This window comes from Taeniopygia guttata, chromosome 4 (genome assembly GCF_048771995.1).
Source record: "Taeniopygia guttata chromosome 4, bTaeGut7.mat, whole genome shotgun sequence".
In the NCBI taxonomy this organism is placed as follows: Eukaryota; Metazoa; Chordata; class Aves; order Passeriformes; family Estrildidae; genus Taeniopygia; species Taeniopygia guttata.
Window position 1 is genome coordinate 73,226,610 of NC_133028.1, and position 20,764 is coordinate 73,247,373.

Genomic DNA, 20,764 nt, shown 5'->3' on the forward strand with positions numbered 1-20,764 from the left:
CAGAAAGAATACATCAAACATTCAAATCCTTATGTGTTATAACACAAATTTATACCTACGGTTTAAAAACACTAAGACTTTTCCATACTTGACTTCATTGTGTAGGCTCAACACAATCAGATTTGACATTTTTAAGTAGGTATTACTCAGTTATTTAACAGAATGTATATAAGAAGATACACTCTGTCATGTTTATAGAACTCCCCAAAAATCTGCTTCAACTCCTCCTAAAGACACACAGGCAGTGATTTGCTAGATAATTTAGGATATATTTTCTTCTCCCCCTGTTTTAGAACTAGCTAGTATGAAGGAAACCACTAAGTCATCCTGCACTGTGGTAATTAACATAGGTTGAACTCGCAACTCTCCCAATTCAGCTTGAATGCGTAAAATGATAAACTGGAAAAGAAAAAGTGTGCTGAAAGGCTCATCTACAAATTCTTTAAAGGGTATAGGGACAAGAGGGACTTTTATTCTGCCTTAAGATGTCCTGATTATGCTTGAAACAGTCTGTGCAGACTTGCAAAGTAGACAACCACCAGGTACCATGTAATGGTCCCATCCAAACAACAGCCTGGGCAATAACATTTCTCCTGCCAGATATATCCATTATCTCTGCCACCCATTCTTGAAAAGCATGGACAATTGATAATCTTTTCCAATTAAATGCTCTGTGATAAATATTTTCAAAAAAATGTTTTAGAAGTTATTTATATTACTGTTTCAGTTAGGCAGTGAACAGCTATTATATCACAGAAATCATTAAGCACCACATATTTAAAGTTTTCTGATCTTAATGCCATGCTTCTGAAACAAAGGTTACAGTTCATACTTATGGTCCTATTCTAGCACTTAGTCTGGGGCAGGGGGAGAGAAATCTTTATAAATGTCCATTTCAGATTTACTTCTTAGAAGGACATCCAGCAGAAAGGGTTAATAAAGTCTTTAGCTGTGTTTAACAGGTGGGTATCTGTTGACAAACGTAAAGTGAAGATATTATTCAAGATGTTTGCCAAAAAAGTATATCCAAATCGATTCTTCACGTGATTAAAACCATGCTGCAAAATTTGAGAAAGTAGCAAACAGCAAGGATGATTTAAAGACTGGAAAATCTGCCTTACAGAAAGAGATTTAATAGGTTCAATCTATTTAGCTCGTCAAAGTCAAGCTTAAGGGATCTGTAAGAACAGACAGGGGGAGAGTGTATCTTTCACCAGAGGGTTTTTCCACATAGCTGGCTAAGATACAACTATATTCCTTGACTGAGAGTTAAAGCTCACAAAATGGAAATTAGAAATAAGGTCTGTTTTAAACAGTAAGAATTATTAACCAGTGAGGGAACTTAGCTAGGGATGCTCTGGATTCCCTCATATTTGAAATGTTTAAAAGAAAATTTAGTATTCCCTTTTATTTCTTAAGAGACATGATGTGCAGACTTGATGTTGAGCCAAAAGATTATGAGCCAGTTCTTCTTGCACTTAGTTCTACATTTGTGCTGTTCCCTTTCTGGAATGGTCAATAACAAAACTCTGTGTCTAAGTTGTTCAGCATAATTTATGGGCCAAGAAATTCATTTGCAAAATCCAACTATGGTCATATCCATTAAATGCCCCCATGGGGTCAACCAAAGAGTTGACTCATTTTCTGGTCAATAATAACAATTAAAAAGGCACTTTCATGGTGATGTTATCTGGTCTACTCAATGAGATGAATCTCCAGAAAATTCCTTTTTTTTTTTTTTTTGCTGTCAATTACTGCTACAGATATAATCATGTTGAGAAAAGAGGAAAACAGCATGTATGTGGAGTGAAGGATTTATTATTTGCCCAGCTAATGTTTTAACAGGCTATAATTACAAATTATGTAACTGGGATCTTAAAGAGTTGAACCTTTAGGTGCTTTTAGGACTTGTACCATTAGTTCTAGTTCGAATTACTTAATTAAATCAAGTTGCCAGTTTTTCTTGTGCAATTTCCTTATATGCCCTGGTTATTTAGTTTAATACAGAAAAAGCTTCTCCCTGTATTCTTAAGGCAAACACACCATATAAGCAAGCACTCACATAACATTTCACATAATCTCCCCTAACAGAGATTATTACAAACCAGAAAACTTCTGTTGGCTCCTAGAGTAAAAGGCATAAACCCCTTATCCAGAAAGCTGCTCACTTCTCAGTGTTACAGCTTTTGATAAAACTTATTATTGATCCCAATTAGTACTCACCATGTGTCATGAGCCCCAAGGACTCATTAACCTCATCATTTTCATCACAGTTGTTATAACTGTAAATGCTATTATTCTTTTGGAAAAAATCAGCCTTTAAAGTGCCATAGCTGCATTATTAACTTTTGAAGCTCAATCAGAACTTCACTGCAAAGCTGGTCTCATCACTCTGAATGGCAGGGAGCTTCCTATCTGGCTGAGGAATCTGAATGGAATGTCAGCTGCCTGGGACTTCTACCAAAAGAAAATGCAAATTTGAAAATTGCATTTGACATTCGTGTTCAAATATGGATTACTTTAAACATTTCCCAGAGTACAGCCTTCATGTGAATCAAGGGTCTAAAAATGTTCTCTAGAACTTTTGGCTATTTCCTAGGTTTTCTCTCTCTGCAAGTAACCATCACCAACCTTCAGGAGCTGTTTTCAGAGCCCACCTTCCTGTTCAAATGAAGCACCTTCAATCTCTCTGACCAGCTGCTTCTTATAAGCCCTGCTGTATTTACTCACACTTTAATCTTATGCTTCTTTAGAGCTCATTTACTAAAATAGTGAAGAGTAGGAAATGGTTTTCTCAGAAATGCTTTCTTTTGATGTTATACTGAAAGAAATTGTGGACTACTTTTCAAGTGCACATTATAATATTTACACAGTTCAGACAATATTTAGATGTGTCATTTGCCCTGTTGGCAAATGAAGGCCTTCAGAATTTTGAATTTTATGCTGTAAAAACTAAAGGGGGTAAAATCTTTGGGAAATCTTAAAATGAATACAACAAACACTGAAATTTTTTCTAATGCTTCATCAAAGGCTTATGTAGCTGAAAGGCTACCTAACACAAAAGCTGCAGTTCACATTAGTGAATAAGATAAATGGGGGAAAGAAATGAACACAGGCACAAAATCAAGAGCACAGGGGGTAGGGAACCTCAGAAGTAAATCTTTTATCAGCACAGTGTGTGGGAAACAGCTGTGGGGAAAGAATGGGCAGCGAGTCTGGGAAAGCAGTGACCAAACTAGTATTTTCTGTGTTCTAGCTGCTGTGCTACTAATCACCAATTTTGCTTGTACCCAAACCCGCACCATTCACCAATTTCCCAAATTTGGGTTCTCCTGCAATTTTATTGGACACTTTACATGCAAGAAGCAGCTTTAAGTTTGTACCCTCAGATAGGACATGTGAGAAGTACATTTCATATCCCTCAGCTGTCATCTCACTTGCATTTACAAAACAGGGTTTAGCAGGCAGGGTTTTTATCCTTTGAGGGTAGATTTTACCCTCAAGCAAGTAAAACAAATTTATGCACAGCTTCTGCTAAAAGCAGGGATTAGGATTGCCAGCTGCTATGAACTGGCAGAGAGCACCCTAACACCTGGATAAAAACACCATGGTAGTCTGGATGTAAAGAAACATGAAAAAAAATATTTCTACTGCCAGCCAGCAGAAAGCTGCAGCTCACCAGAACATTTCTCTATATGTAAAATTACCTTCAACCCAATTATACAATTAATGAAGCAGAAGTTGGACACACACACACACAGACAGTAAGCCAGCTGCTGCTTTCCTTTCTTTTGAATTGTTTTCTAGTATCAGATACCAGTTCTGAATCTGCAGAGACTGGCAGTTTAATTTTCTTAAGTTTTTCTTAATTAGTCCTGGTATCAATGTGCTTGTGTAATATTTAGACTATTCATCAGAAAAAGTCAGTAGTCAGGTTTTTTCATGAATACCATTGGTCAAAGACTGAAAGATATATATATACACATATATGTGTGTGTGTGTGTGTGTGTGTGCAGACTATTTAGCATTTCTTTACTTCTTTATATGATTAATTGATTTTTCCTACAGAGGTGGTGTGAAGGACTGAAATGTTATGGTTAATGGATTAAACATTGTTATGAAGGACTTTATGCCTGTTATGATCAATTTTGTTCTTAATAGGTATTTTAAATCTAAAAATAAAATGCTGAGAAATCACTTACTTAAAATTTCTGCGAAGAACAGTAGACTCCTTCAGTTTCTCTGGGGTTATTTTCCATCTGAATTGGGGGAAACATCATTTTATTTTGGAGCAGCCATACAGACCACAGTTAAAAGCTGGTGAGTGTAGGACCAAAGGGACTTGGCTCTTGATCTCAAAGTGCAGTTTCTGGGTAAAGTCCTGTAGGGAAACCACAGGAGCAGCTTGAAGCACCAGTGCTGTTCTGGACCACTGAAACAGTACAAAGAGAAACAATGATATGTATAAAAATCTAGGAAAAGAACTTAAATAGAACCCTGAAACCCAGCATTCAAAACTCTGGATTCTTTTTTGAAGATTCTTTTTTAATTCTCATTTGAAGATTTTTGTTGATTCTTTTTTGAGACAATGGAATGGCAGACCTTGCAGAATGGCAGGCATTGGGCAGCATTCAAACCTCTCATGTGAAATATTTAATGACAAACCATCCTACTCAATTATGTAAATGCACAAACAAGACTTCAAGTAATGAGTTTTCCAAAATTATAACTGGACAAGATAATTTTGTTTCAATAGTTTTCACAGGGACTTTTTTCCTCTCTCTTAAAGCCAGTGCCAGAACCATAACTTAAGAATTGCTACACTGAAACTATATAATTAAAACCTCTATTATGCACCAGAACTTTACTTCCAAGTTATAGGATTATTGCATTTTTTTCTCATAATTAAGCATTATATGTTAATTCTGCTTTCTTCCTTAGAGTCATTAGCATATAAATATAGACAATGACTCAATCTGCAATTCTCTGTGAAAGATTAAGTTTTTAAATTTCAATGGACAAATAATTTATTAAAAAAAAAATATGCTTCATTAAATTACCGTTGCTTTAACATTTTCATTAATAAATGCACATCTAAAATAGAAGTGATTTTAATACTAAATTGGAGAAGATGGGAAAATGAAATTTTAAATTATTAAATGCATATTTACTGTTATAAATCTTACTTTTCTTTTTTTTCAATATATGCCATTGGTTTAGAGGTTATTTTCTTCTCCATTTCCAATCATTAAAAAAAAAAATGCTTAACTAGTTCCTGGTTGACATTTCTTATCTTTTGCAGCAATTCAAAAATTCAGGTGAGAAAGTCTCAGTATTAGTTACTAAAGACTGGCAATATTCTGAAGAAATTTGCCGAATTGGGAGAAATCTCAGAAATTTGCTTTTCTACAAAGTAAAAGAATTTAAATTTTCATCTGCCAAAAAACAGCACAGGAATCTCAACTCTTCTTCATATCCTATCCATTCTTTATGCAGTTACTGACTGAAATTATATATATATATATATACACCTACATTTTTCTAATCAGGCAAAGATCTTGCATTCTAACCCTAACCATATACATCATATAAGATATATATACAATATATATATAAAATACATATAAGATATGATTATTATATACATAATAATATACATATATACAACATCACTGATGCAAACGAAAGGCTGCTCTGTAAGAGGTGGCATGTTTGTTTTCACTTTTATACAATATTCCTCTGCAAGGGGCGACAAAGAGCCCCCTGGCAGGAGGGGGATGTTATCCCCACCTTCTGATTGTCACCCAGCTTTTGGGATTTGGCTTTCAGGCAGAAGCTGTGACAGCCTCACCAAGGAGCAGCATTCACCTCTCAGGCAGGGAGCCCACAGAAAGATCAAGGTGCACAGAGGCATGGGGTGCATGACATGGACGGTTTTTGTTTCAGTCTGCATTTTGGAGAAACAGGACAGATTTGAAAGAGAATTCAGAATTAAGTAGCAAAATCTTTCTCCTACAGCCTGCCAGATGTCAGAGCCTCTTCTGCCTTATGCTGACAGCCTTTGTAAATTGTTCTGAGTGATATTTGTTAATCTGCAGGGAATTTTCACGTCTTCCTTTGCTTATGAATCAGATGGTGAGCTCTTGGCAGCTGACCAGAAAGATAGTGCCTTTTCCCTGCTGCCTTATCAATCAGGAAAGTTTCTTGCTGTTCTGTGCTGCAGACACATTCCTTCACACACTAAATTATCTCCCACAGACCGATTGCAGCGAGGTTAGCACGCTAAAGCCATTTGACTGGAGTGCATAAAACTCTTTATTGCTACACAGACACAGCTGCACCAGCAATTCATGTCTTTGAGTGGCCCAAAGGAGTTTTCTGTATGGCCTTTTCAGTAGCTAATATATGTTCTGTAACAGCTTCTCTGGCACGTTTCTTCCAACAGTGCCCTCCAGGTTATATAGACCACTAAACCCACTAAATATCCTGGTGACATAGAGAGATGTCACACACAGGAAACAACGAGCAATTCAGTGCTCCACATAGCCTCAGCTCTGCTCTGCAGACTCTCCCTCCAACTCAGTTCAGAAAATATTGGCAAATCCCACTGAAATATCATATCAGAGCAAGAAAACACTCATTCCCTTCCTACTCAGGCAAGACACACCTAAAAGTCACCTGGCTTGTCTGGCTTGTTCTCAGCAGTAATAGTTATCAGTGGTGTCCCAGCTCTCCCTGTAGCTTCTCTAGCCCGCAGGATCCACACTGCAGCAGGCTGTCCTTGAAGGACTGCACCCCATGGAAGAGTTCCACAATTTCAAGACAACCAGAGAAATCCTGATTTTGGATAAACATTGGTATGTTAAGAGTGTTGAAGAAGACTGACAAGAGATACGTACAGGTATGTCTTTCATTCTGACTGGCTGTTCTAAGCAGCAGCGTTTTCTCTGAAGTGTAAAAAAGAAAAGTTATCCTAATTAATATCTGATGGTTTTCTGTATGAAGTTATTTACCTTTGCTTTTCAAGGAGAGATCTGTGTAAAAATATCCTTCCAAAAATCCAAGAGAAACAGTGCTGAAGAACAGATTCAAAATAAAATTCTAGAGATCTGGCCTCTTACAAGTAAGGCTTAGATCACAGCAGGGGAAAGCCAAATTTCAGATGTAAATTCATCCTAATTTTACTTTGTTGGTGTTTCAGATCAAGTATTTGACTCCAGTAAAGTAGTAGAAAGGAAATTCATATCAAGATACTGTCTTAGACTATTAGTTATTTTATTCTCTTTTGGCATATGTTAAATTTTTTTCACTACCATTTAGAAAGGAAATAAATCCCCCTTAGCAAATGCAATATTCCATCATCCCACAAAGGGCAGAGCAGGAAACACAAGCAGGGAGAGGAGCAGTGTGTAACATGGTAAGCACATGTGTTTTGCAGGTCACAGCTCTGTGTCTCTAACCCTGGTGCCAGGCAGTGCCTGCTGTTTAAAGCAGTGCTCTGCAGTGAAAAACATCTGGCTGCAGCTAAGGAGGCGATTTGCAGCCTCCCTCAGTGTTAACAGCACTGAGCAAAGGTGAGGGTGGCTTTACCTCACAGGGAGCTCTCTCATATCCTCTCCTCCTGTGCATTATTACTCATTTATTATCACTTTTAATTACTATTTCTGAATGCACCCCTCTTTTCCCGAGCTTAGTCTCTCCCAGAAAGTCCAACAGAAATGAGCCAATATAAAGATCAAGGAAATTCTCAATGATCAATAGGATCCAAAGAGCTCATTATTATGATAATTTATGTCATGACTTCTATCTACCATACACATTCTAGCAATGATGGTGCTGGTAAAATGACAAGGAAAATACCTTTTTTTTTTTTTCCCCTACCCGTCTAGATACATAATTTACAAAACATATAAAACAATGTAGCAATTTTTTTTAAAACCAATGTATCCACTAAACACTCCAGAAGGACCATAGAAAGTAATCAAATAAGAAAGCAATGGGATTGGTGGGATCAATCATGTGGAATTAAATTGCAAGAAATTTTCCCTACATGTGTCAAATTTGAATAAATTTCAATTGGGGAATACAGGAAAAACACCATGCTACCCAAAGCTAAATCTCAAGCTAAAAACTGAAATTTTGTTTTGATGATTTTCTTTAATTTAATAAAAACATGAATGATGGGCTCAAGGAGTTCTAATGCATTATGATTACTTGGATTACTGTCAACAAAAGAATATATTCACCAAAGATCCTCTACAGCCTGTTGCTATTCATTTTGAAAATAAAAAGAAAGCAACTGTATAAGAAAGAAAGTCTTTAAATGTTCCTTTAAAAGTTGAGACCTTTCCTATTCATGGGAGGTCTGGTATTTAAAAAGAACAGGTATGTTTCTGCCCACAAAAATAACTGATTTTGACGAAACCACAACTTCTCACTCTACAAGTGGCAGACCCGCATTTCAGGCCAAATGCCTCTATCTGAATAAAAGACAGCTCTCAGAGACTGCTACTGAAGGGAGCAAATAACACAGGGCATGCCTGACACAAGCAGATGGACACAGCAGCCTATCCTTAAAAGAAAATGTTTGCTTTGGGTTTTTTCTCCTCCCATTGAACTGAATCAGACCACCCAACTGAGATGCAGCTTCTCAAATGAGAAACCAGCTTAAAATAACTTCTGTCAACCTCAGCTGACCTTAACAATTGATCTCTGTGTTCAGGTGGATACCAAGGCATCTACTTCCAAGAAGCAATATAAGAAATATATTTCTATTTATTTTTGCTGGCTGGGAAGCAGAAAGTTTCATATGTAGCATAGTTTTATTTTTAAGGCTAATAAGTTTACTGATTAAAAGCATTTGTGGGAAGGCTTGGGCTCAAAGATGGATTTTGCATTTTCTCACAAAATAAAAAAGCAGAAGTCACCTCATGTTGGCTTGCCTTGATGAAAATCCTATGAACACAATATTTTCCAGTGACTGGCCCTTAATTCAATTCACAGTAGTCAATAGCCACTGTGGACATTTTAGAGACCCCTTTGAGCGTCTAACTGTGTGATAGATTCTGCCAAATAGATCATCAAGAGAAGAAAAAAACCCATGTGACCTCCACTGCATATACTGCCTTGCCCCTCTTCACAGGACAGAATTCCAACTTGGCATGAAATTCAGCCTGATACTTTCTGTGGAGAAAAAAAAACAAACTAATAAAAAACCAAAACAAGACGAATGATTCCACCCTAATCCCTCCTTTCCAACTGTTAACTGTGACTTGCCAGCAAATCAAATCATTTTTTTTAAAGAGTCTCAGGCTTTTCAGGCATATTCAGAAAAGAAGTCATAAATCATATTCCCTGAAAGCTGGGTGAGCCAGTCCCTACCTCTCCACTCTGGGGTCTCTTAAAAATGGTTACTTGGTTTAAAATTTTCAGAAGCAAAAAATAACCTAACCTTGTTCAAGCTCCCACTTACAGGTAGGAGCCAATAATAGACCCACAGGTAACACAGTGATTCTGTACAGACACTTTTAAAAGGATACATGAACTGCAAAAGGTAATTAATTTATTACAAAGGGCTATTTTTATAGGTTATAGTAACGGCTGAAAGCTTAAAGGTTTTTCTGCTTCAAATAATTATATTAATATTTCTTTTGGAAGATCAAAAGGAGGTTGAAAAAATTGTTTCTTTAAGAAGCAGTAGTCTTCAGAAGCAATGCCATTTACTTTCAGCCGTGATGTGATTTCCTTTGGATATAAATGTGCTGAACCTCAATCAGGATGCAGAGCAGACAGTTAAAGGAGAACTTCAAAAAGCCCTGAAAAAGGGAAACCTGCATAAAAGTTCACAGTAATTTCTGCATACAGTTCTGAAAATGAAAGGGCTTTGTAACATGAGTTCTCAGTTTGCAATTTAAGGTGCACTGTTCATCTAAGATGCTTTTCTTAAGACTGCTTTTTGCTCTAAGATTCAGACAGACAAAAATTAGCCTTTAGATGTTTTCTCTTTTTAAAATTCTGTTTCTTCTTACATTTCAGAAGCCCTAAAGCCTTTAAAATGGGGCTTTCTTTATGTAGCTTTTTTGGACAAAAAGAATACCATCTAACTGTATCATTTTCCACACTTTTCATATGAAGTGTTAGAAAAGTAACTCACCTCAGTGGGTAAGAATGACTAATCCCTCAAAAATACGGATAAAGAAGATTGGGAATAGCTAGTATGAGGCTGTAAGATAAAGCATATCCTATCTTTACAAAATTTTAATATTTTAATACATTTCAAATATCTTTCTAATTATGAAAAATTAAGGCATATGATTTTAATAAAGTACTGGGAAACCCTCCAGGAGACATAGGAAGCTTAATGCAAGCCATATGCAAATCCAGCCCTGTGAATTTGTTATAAGTACATGGCATATGTAGAAATATATAAATATACCGGGTTTCAAATTCTGGTTTGAAAACACAAGCAATTTTCATCTTAGCTATATTTTGATACAAATATAACTTGCTCCACAGAATAAAATGTAAATAGTCAGTTTCCTAGAAATGAAAGAGAGGGAAAAACAGAAATGAAAAAAAAAATATGTAGGAAAAAGAAGTGTCTAAGAGTAAGACCCCTCAGAAAAATATTGACAGATGCAATGAAGAAGAATTTTAGCAGAGTAGCTTATACTCTTGCTGAACACAGAAATAGTGAGTTTTATAAGATGAATAAATACTAGACAACACAGTCCCGGATTCCAGGAATGGTAAGTTGTCAGTCAGATCCTATGCTTTTAAAAGCCTTAAGTAAGTCAGAGAAAACACAGCAAATCAGCAATGCAATTTATATGCCAGCAGCAAAGATGACACCACACCAGGTAAGACTGACACAGAGATGATGAGGAAGACAAGGCTGATGGGGCAGTAGCCCTGTACAGCTACACCACAGGAAACCAAACAGACTGTGGGAAATGTAAAAAAGCATCAAAAAAGGAATTAGACTTCCAACAGAAGACAGGGATGTAGCAGGTGTCGCAAAAATAATATTTTCCAAAAGCACTCAGGCCACTCGGAGACACCCATGATGGGATGCAATCACAGATAATGGTCTCCTGGGAGATAATGTCATTAGTGCAGACCCCAGGGATGACTCTAAACAGACAAAATATTGCACATCAGGCTGCTTCAGTGCAGAAGGGCTCTGCCTTTTTGCCACTCTCTGTCCCATTTCCCATGCTATAAGCAGGATTATGATCCTGCTGTGTGCTGCACATGAGGAAACAATTGTGAGCAGAATCACAGTCCCTTGCTGGGAAATCCTGGAGGTCTCAGCAGCAGCAGCTGTAAAAATCTGTTTCATCATTACTGTCCTAAGCCCTACCAGTATGATTTCCTTCTAGCCTGACCCCAGCATCCAGAATATACCGAATAAAGAGATTGGTGTCATACATACACAAACAATCTGATAAGGATTTGAGGAACCAAGTTGGACTCAATGTTTCAAGAAAAGAGATAAAGCAGGATTCTGCTGTGTGTTGGACACTCCACAGCTGTTCACACATGGAATTTTTCTTTTCTCTCATTTTGGTGGTATCTGTAAGGTTCTGTTCCTCAAACACTTTAGGGAATGGGGGTGCTTCACAGTTCTGTAAAGTCATCTAACATCAGACCTCAAAATGTGGTATGGAAAATGACCCTTTTAACTGTCTAAAATGCATTTTCAAGCTTTTCCACACTTCCCAGGACAAAGAGCCTAAATTCCAAAGATCTCATTCTGTAACCAGCCCAGCTCCTCCTGGATGCTCTCTGCATTCCAGCTAGAATTTCCTTCTCCTTGTTTATATTGCTTCATGCTGAAAAAAACCACCCATGACAGTAAATGAGAATATCCCACATAAACCCTCAGATGGTTAAATATGCACCTTTGAGCTTTGAAAAGTTGTTCCTGATTTTCAGTAAAGAGGACAGACCAAAGACAATTATACAATTATATTACACCCCTGCTCAAATTACACAGTGTGGTTCTAGCTAGTCAATTAGTGAAATTCCTTGCAAATGATTTAAAATGTCCAAAAGTTTGATTGTTGCTTTCTCCTGTTTCATTGCAGTATTTGATACTTTGTTTTGACATTTTGACTGACATACAAAAGTTATTTTCACAAATGCAGAGACAAGCATGCACACATTTGATAAGTTTTTCTGGCTACTGAGAAACTCTTTTAAATATATTTTTATTGAGCAATATGTAGATGAATATCTAAGATGAATCCCTTAAAAAATGAATGCACTCATTCCACAAAGATGGTAAGTATCCTTATTAAGAGGAAAAGAAAACATAAACATAGCCAAGGTTCACACTGGGTAATATTTTTTTCTTGAAGGTTCAGCTACCCACAAGAAACGACCAATATCTAATTTTCTAAGTCTGCATTCCTCACATCTGAAGCAACTAAAAAAGTTGGGCCTGTCCATTACAGAGCATGACTAAAATTTTACTGTCCATGTTTTGGTTTCCACTTCCAACAATGACATTAAATGTATTAATGAGATTTTTAATAATTAATTTGTTCTACATTTTGGCGTCAGGAAGAGAGAAGACTGAACAGCCCTACCACATAATGCACACAAGTTCAGCAAGGGCAGCAAGGAGACTATGAAGTTTAATAGTTTGCATTTTAGGAAGCACATTTATTGTCATGGAATGACTGAGATTTTGCGTGTGTGTGTGTTGTTTTTCATGGGTTTGGAAAGGAAACAGCACTATGATGCAGAAGATGTATATTACTGCTGGCTTCCTAATACATGGCTCAGATTATATATTAAAAAAATATAGTAATATGTATCAAGGTCTACAAAACAAACAAAACCTTCAGCCATGGAAAATTGGTAAGTGATTTTCACAAGTTTTCATAAATTTTGGAAGAGTTTGGTTAGCTGAGCCTGATTATAAATGTAAAATTAGAAGCACTAGGAACAAAGCTCAGTTATCTAAAAGCTCAAGAAATAAAATCAGAGACATCAGTGTGAACAAGAATATGAATGCAGAAAAAGAAGGAATAAATAGAGGAAAATAAAAAAAATATGCTCCCCAAAAAAAAAGTATTTGTAAGGATTAATTATGGTCATAGGTATCTCCATTTCAGAAAAACAAACTCCAGCCTAAAGACACTGCTCCTGACAATAGATTTGATGGTGGCAGTCCTGGATTACAATTATTTTCTGGCCATGTAATAAACTAAGGTACAATTAAACCAAGATTTAAAATTTGAATTCTAAATGCTACCTGATTTTACATCACTTTTGTTAATCCTTTAAAATCAATATTGCACCCGATCAGCATTACCCGATCATTATTATATGCATTATAAGCTTCCCTCTAACCTCTTGCTAATGACCATTTTGTTTTGGATAGCAAATATCAAAGCAACCATACCAATCTCATAATCTCTAAAAATACAGTAATTACTCTAGTGACATCCAACAAAACCCAATCTCATTTTTATGCCAAACAAAAGCTAGAGGAGGTATTTAGGCTGTGAGATAATGTTATTTCCATATGTCTGAAATACAGCTTTTCAGAATGAAAATTACTATCTTCTGATTTTGCTTAGGAACCTAAGAGAGGAAAGGTGAAAACTTCCCAGATTTTGGCAAAGTTCTCAGCTAAGTTTTTCAACCTCAAAGTATCTGGTGGCCCATTGACTCCAGCAAACCTGAATTTCCAGGCCACAAAAGATTTGCAGATAAAGATCACTTCTTTAAAAACAGAACTGAAACCAAGGAACGACTCAAATTCATATTTCAATGTGTCTGCACTCTGAAAAGGAAAAAAATCGTACAGCTATATTCACATTCATAACACCCATATATCAACCAAAATCTGTAATGATTGCAGTCCTAGTGATAACAATTGCACTGACACCTGAATAGCTTAATAAGAAAAAAGCAATTTTACACTCCCAGAGTACACAGGTATTTTTTTTTTTAAGATGAATTATAAACTGGAATTACTGCAATTTCCTTGCAAAGGGTAGACATTTGACAGAAATCCTAATAAAGGGTGTAACACTGAGATTTAGAGCTGTACAAAAGAGAAGTGAAAATAGAGCACAAAATTGGAGTGGGCTTCATTCTGACAGAAAACAGAGAAGCAGCTGCAACAAATCAGTAGCATACTATCATCTGTATAACAGCTTTGTGGGACACTGAGGCAGAGAAACAGAAGTGTTAATTTATTACTTTATGTTCAATGTGTTCATTGCCACTCATCAGTGTATAGCCTGAGCCTGCAATGCCTTTTTTTTTTTTTCTTTTTGTATTTTGCATTTTGCTGCTGGACTCAGGGCTGCAGTATACAGCTATTTAGCTTACTTTGTTATTGCATAGAAAACACTTGGGTGTAAAAACCATCAAGGTAACAACATGCATTACTGTAATAATTACTCTGGTGTTTGGTAAGACAACAGGAAGTAATCAACCAGCTTTGCATTGATGTAATGTTGTACAAAGCACTGGAGACATCACTGTAATTTGGCACGTGCTAAATTACCCAGAAATGCAGCTCTAACGTGCATCTGCTTCCACTGAAAATAAACAAATAGGAAACAGGCACAGCAAAGGAGTGTAAGTGAATAACTGAGCACAAAACCCAGTAAGGCAAAAGCAAAGGGCAGAAGCTGTTCCAGCGAATTGCTGCATCCTTTGCTGTTACAGCCAAAGCACAGCTGTTGAAAGGAGTAACTCTGAATGCAAAAATAAAATTCCATTGACCTGTTCTGCTGCTGTTGAATATGCAGAGAGCTGACAGGCTGGAATAGTGTTATCAAGGTAAAGTCATGTTCCACTCCCTGCAGGCCAAGGAATAGTGAACCTCTACCTTAGCTCCTCTGGTTACTTCAGATTTTTTTAAGATTTATAGACCCTTGTTTTTTGCCACATATGTACAAATGCAAGTTTGTAACTCCCACTCACCCCTCAAAAAACACTGATTTGAGAGAAAGTTGATTCTATAACATTGCAGAATGCTGTCCCACCTTCTCAGTGTAATACAACTGTTTGTTGTTCAAGGATTCCACATTGACAAGACAGTGAGAATAGTAATGGAATAGTAATTCCATTACTATTTCAGTGGCATTAAGGCCTTATGACCCTTAAAGCTAGTGCCGTGTCTTCAAGTGTGTCCTTATCTTTATGATCCAAAGCTTCCAGGACAGGCTTGGTAAAAGATAATGAATATCAGAAACAATCAAAAAAAAGAAAAAATTCATCTTACTCTGGCCTTCATCAATCATTCATAACCACTGCTACAGCAGCACATCCCAGAAAGGCATGTCTTGTGTCTTGATGTAACATGAGGTCCTGCAGATGAAATCAAAGCACAGTGAGACCAAAAGTGCTTACTGATGTGCAATCTTCCAGCTCAGAAAAAGTACTTTTTCCTTTCATGACAATCGCATTCACTCACAATACAAAGGATCACAGCCCTTTCTGAACACCAATTTCTGCAGATAATGCTCCTTCATCGTTTAAGCTTTGGGCCCTTTGCTGCCTCAGGCAAACCAGGAAATGAGACTTCTTATTTCTCTTTTTCTAATTTGTTCCTGGTTAACATTTTAAAACAGAGAAAACATATTTGCCTCAAGCTTTCATTAAGTAAACATTTTTTCAACTCTTAGGTCTCCTTGCATGGGGTAGGGTTTTTTTAAATGTTGTCTTGATTTTTGCTTTGTTTCATTTTGCTTAGATGTATTTTTTTCCTCTTTAAATTCATATTACTCTGGTATTTATCTTGGCATATTTTCCCATCTAATTAATTTCCCTCTTTCCCTGTACAGCTTGCTTTCAGTCTCCTCTCTGCTCCCGTTAGCCTTCCACATCCATCACCTCTTTCCTTCTACATTTTTGTTCGTTCCTGTCAGGAGCTGACAATCCCCAACACACCCCCACACCTACCAGCAACCCCTCAAGTTCTTGTCCCTTCCTCACATGCACACACCCAGGTGCACACACACCCAAAGGATTCTTTGGAAGCAGTCACTGTTTCTTTCCACAGAACAATTTACCTTCACCACCTAGACTCTCCTCATGTGTATCTTTCCTCCTCAGCAGTACAAAAATGGGCATGTAGAGAGGAAAATCAGATTGTTTCATTCTTTTTCTAGGAAGGCAAAATCATTACCTCTTTTTCAGCTTCATTTGCTGGTCAGTGTTGGACTAAGGGCACACACATTAGTTACAACTGGATAATTAGGGAAAAGAAGTATCATATCACGCTATGTAAAATTGCCTACTTATTGAGAGGGAGTCAAGTGAAGAGATTTTAGAGAGCAGTAGCCATCAGGAAGGAGAAGAGGCAAGCTGCTCCTTCAGGAAAAGATCCCCCAGCTGATTTCCTGGGTTTGTGCATGTTTGCTGTGCGTTATCCAACCACTGCACACCCTGTGCACCACTCAGGTCAGCACTTCTCTCTCCAGCACAAACCGTTGCAATAAAGTCATTTGTTGCAGCATTTTTGGGAGAAAGAGGACATGAGTTATGAAGTTTGAGCTACTCCAGTCTAGGCCTCAGATTTGGGCCTGGTGAGGCCTTCAAGCCTCTGACGCAGTTAGAAATTCAGAGCTTGTGGCGCAGATAGAAATAGTCTTAAGGTGTGACGGGGACCACTGGGTTGTTTGGGTGTGAATTAGTATAGGTTTTATAGTGTAAGGTGTAGGCCGTTTTAAGGAAAAGGTAAACACTATTAGTTTGCCAATCAGAGTGTCTTTGTTTTTGTAAACTATGTGGAAGCTTATATAAACTACCACCTTATCCTGAAAAAAAGGAGAACGCTTGATTCACCACATTGGTTCAGACCTGCGTTTGTCTTGTCCAGCTTTCCGTTTTTCTGAGATTCCCTGGCTTCTGTCATTCCTGCCTAGAAAACCTGCAGCAGCAGCACTGCAGCTCACTGCCTGCTTTTGTTCTGCAGCTCCCAGTGCCACTACCATTTTAGAAAGACTTCCATAAAGAGGCAACTTTTGTTTGCCCATAGAATGTTTGCATGATTAATTTGAGTAAAGAAGTTACTTGGGAACTCTCTACATTTAGTTTTCCAGGCTCACAATAAGCTCAGATACATGCCTCCAATTTCCTTAGCAGTGTCATCTATTTTGAATAAGTGTGATAGAAGTTATTTTGATGAAAGAGAGTGAACCATATTAAAACTGGACAATTTGATCTTAGCTATGACAGGTTTCAGCATGTCAGGTAGAATAAAAATAATTGGAAGTAGAAATAGATCTATTTCTCCCTTGCAAAATTTAGAGATGTCCAATTGATCTTGTAGCTTAAAAAACTGTATAGAGGAAAAATAAACTGTCAAAAACCTCTTATGTGTATGTTTTAGGAGACCAAAGAGAAGCAATATGTTTTTATGGCACTACTTTAGCACAAAATACAAGTTTCTCTGTGTTTCTTTAGCTGTAATTTAGCCTGTTTTTAAGGATGTATTTTCAGTGAATAATTCCTTAACAGCAAGTCACCTACACTATAGAAAAAAGTTTTGCTGAATATTAAAAAACAAAAAAGTTTCTGATTTTATGTGAGTATAAAACAACACTGCAATTTCTATTCTAATGAAAAGTATGTGCCCCCTGCCCCCAATGAACAAAATTTTAGTTTGTCTGTTTCCCAATCCACATTCTTAAAAGGTGACTTGGGAATTCATATGCATGAATTTTACATCTTTGACCTGAAAGGGTCTGATTGTCAGAAACTGCTCTGAACCTTTTTGCTGAAATTAAGTCTTCTAGCAAAAGAAGCAAAGAAAATTCCAAGGTTTGTGCAGAAGAACCGTTTGATGCAGTTGGTAGAATTTCTGAAAGAGTGTGTTGAGCAGATACTTCTGTTCTACAGCTGGAATAGAAAAAGAGGAAATATCCATGATGGTGATCCTGAGGAGCAGGAAGACCTAACTACTTGTTGCTAAAAGTATTTTCAAACCAGCAGCTTGAAGATCTTTAGCCAAGAGCCTTAAACCAAGTAGCTTAGAAGACTGATGAACCACTAATGATACTTTTTAGCAAATCTTGCAAAATTAAAAACCTTCCAGAGACAGCCTTGTCCTGCAAACACCATCCTAATATATTCAATTTACAAAACCATGGGGAATTATAGGCAGATCAGCCTGACAATTTTCCCCTATAAATTAGTGGAACTACTAGGATATAATGAAATTCTTGAAGATAAAGTAATTCTGAGTTAATTATCCAGATGACTGGGAGGATGGTAGCTGAGGTGTATAAAACAGAGCGGAAAAGAGACTGTGAAGAGAGATCAGCTACTGACTGTGTCTTGTAGGTTAAGACCCAGAGGCATCAAATGAAACTAGCAAGAAGAAAAGTCACCTAAAAAATTAAGTGGTTCTTAACAACACTCTAGTTAAGTGAGATAACTTCTTAACTTAAAGATTTTTGTGGGTGGTGTGTTTATATAAGTCAAAAAAAAGGCACTAGGCAAGTTCAGGGGAGAGAAGAGAAGCTGCGAAACTCAGATATAAAAATGGTATGTTTAGGTCTCTAAGCTTCAAGTTGGTAAAAATTTCCAGAATATTCCCAAAAAAAAGCAAAAATTGCTGTTTGTCTTAAGCATAAGATATTCGATTTTGTCCCAGTCACACATTAAGGAACTAAAGGCATCCTTTCTATTGTCTTTTTCACCATTGTCTAACAATCAATCACCTTGTGAAATACTTGTAATCTAGGAAAGTTACAGACAAAACTTAATAATGCAAAAATTAGCGTGAGTAGAAGGCAAAATATTCAGAATTCTTCATAAATGAATGTTTATCATGGGTGAAAAAAGGAAAATGCCTCTGTTCATACACACGTAGATATACACACTTAAACTGAAAAGGCAGATTCTCACATCCAACATGGCTCGGACCTTTTTGAGAGCTAGTTAACATTTGGAGTTGCATTAAAAAAAAAAAGGAAAAAAAAAAAAAAAAGAGCTTTATATCTCCTCTAAAAGGGGACCTACCTCTGGCCTTGGAATTTGTGGATTGATGAGTCTTACTGTTCATCCTTTCCAGTCTGGGGCTTTAATAAGATGAAGGTTGACACACCACCTCATCTGCCTATGACACTTCCTGTAAAATACAAGAATTACTGTCAGTTTTCTGCATCACAGTTTAACGCTGTCATCTTCTTGGGTAAAGCTTTACATATGGATGCTGAAGTTTACCTGGGTGGAATTGGAATGGAGGATTTGCTCTGGCTGAAGAAGGATAAATTGGCCAAAACTAGAAGCAGTTTATTAAAGGGGATGAACTACTGCAGCTAGGGTTTGGGGTTTTTTTTAATTGTTGTATCAGATCTGGCCTTTTCCCTTATTTACAATCTCTTTGCTATACTTCACTGCACAAAAAGGAATCCTGGTCTCCTAAGGTGAAGGAATAATTCTTATCCATCTCCCAAACACATGGAGGGCAGTGGCCCAGGGAGCCTGTACTCTGATTTCCTGAAAAGAGAAAACAGGGACATGTGAGCCTGTCATACGAAACAAACAGATTTAACCAAAAGCAGCCTTGGTGTCAGAAGGAAATCTTTCTGTAGAAATGTATTCAGTGTGGAACACGACTCAGGGGCTTGGTAGCTCCTCGGCAGGCTGTACTCACCTGCTGAAACCATCTCTGGGGATGTCACCTAAGCAGCCTCCTGCCAGGACAGATCTCTTGGAGACACCAAAACCTCTGCGCTCTGCTGCCTCAGTGTTCCAACAAAATGCTTCAGTGTAATTCACATCTCCCAGCTCTGGTAATTAGAACCACACAGGTCTGTGATACAAAAGTGACTACATTAGGTTAAATAATGCCTTCTGATCTGAAGCTCTATGAAAATTTACGAAACTTTACAAATGCCAGATAATAATGGTGTGTATCAATAGCCTGTGTTCTGAGACATGGTTTCCTGATTTCATTTCAGTTCTGCAGTGTCAGTTTTACTGAGTTTGATCTGTGGCAGCTTGCTTTTGATACTCTGGCCTTGTTTTAAATAGTGTCAGAGAACAACTTGTATAAGACTCTAGATGGACTGACAGTGAAACAGTTCATTTTCAATAAAAAAATAATATCAATAATAATTTTAAATTACCTACTTTGTTATTCTTAGATGATTGATCTTAGCATAGTGTAGAGATTTGGAATCTTTATATAATAGCTTCAGGCCTCATGGGTAGCTGGGAATTTTTTTCTTTTTTTGGTTTTTCTTACAGCTCCTACTATGAGAAATCAGAAACCTGGAAGTAGGTGTTATCTGCTTAACTGAGAAACATTCACAGAAATGCAAAGTATTATGTAGCCTTTACAGAAACACTCAGTGAAGCCTTTGCAGCTGAATGCCTTTTAAATACATGTCACATGAATATTCAGTCAGATATGCAAATTTAGTGTTTCTGTTACTTTAGTAGATTGATTTGTTATTTGAGATCAAGGCATAGATCACACCAAAAGCATATCAAAATATCAGACTTTTTATAATATTCTTGTACAGAATATATTGCAGGTGGTCCTGTTTGTTTTCTATTCCTCTTGGCAGTTTGTTTTCTTTCTATAGGAAAATAAAACCTAAATTCCTTTTAGCTTTGTCACTCCATATGCTTTGATAAAGTGCTTCATCACTGAGGCTTTACAAATAACCTGAAAAAGAGGTTTTGATACTGTAATACCAAATCTATGCAGTATCCAGCATCTCAGAATTAATTATATATTGCAAATAAATGCAGCTAAAAGATTTGGAAAGTCAAA

At 37.0% G+C, this 20,764-nt stretch overlaps 1 long non-coding RNA gene across 1 annotated transcript; it reads right to left on the reverse strand.

The window, feature by feature from the left end:
- Positions 1 to 1,761: 1,761 nt before the first annotated feature.
- LOC140683877 (uncharacterized) lies at positions 1,762 to 19,208 on the reverse strand. Its single transcript, XR_012055451.1, has 3 exons — positions 19,000 to 19,208; positions 4,203 to 4,432; positions 1,762 to 2,457 (listed from the first exon to the last, which is right to left on the reverse strand). It is a non-coding gene; the product is annotated as an uncharacterized lncRNA (long non-coding RNA).
- Positions 19,209 to 20,764: the final 1,556 nt, after the last annotated feature.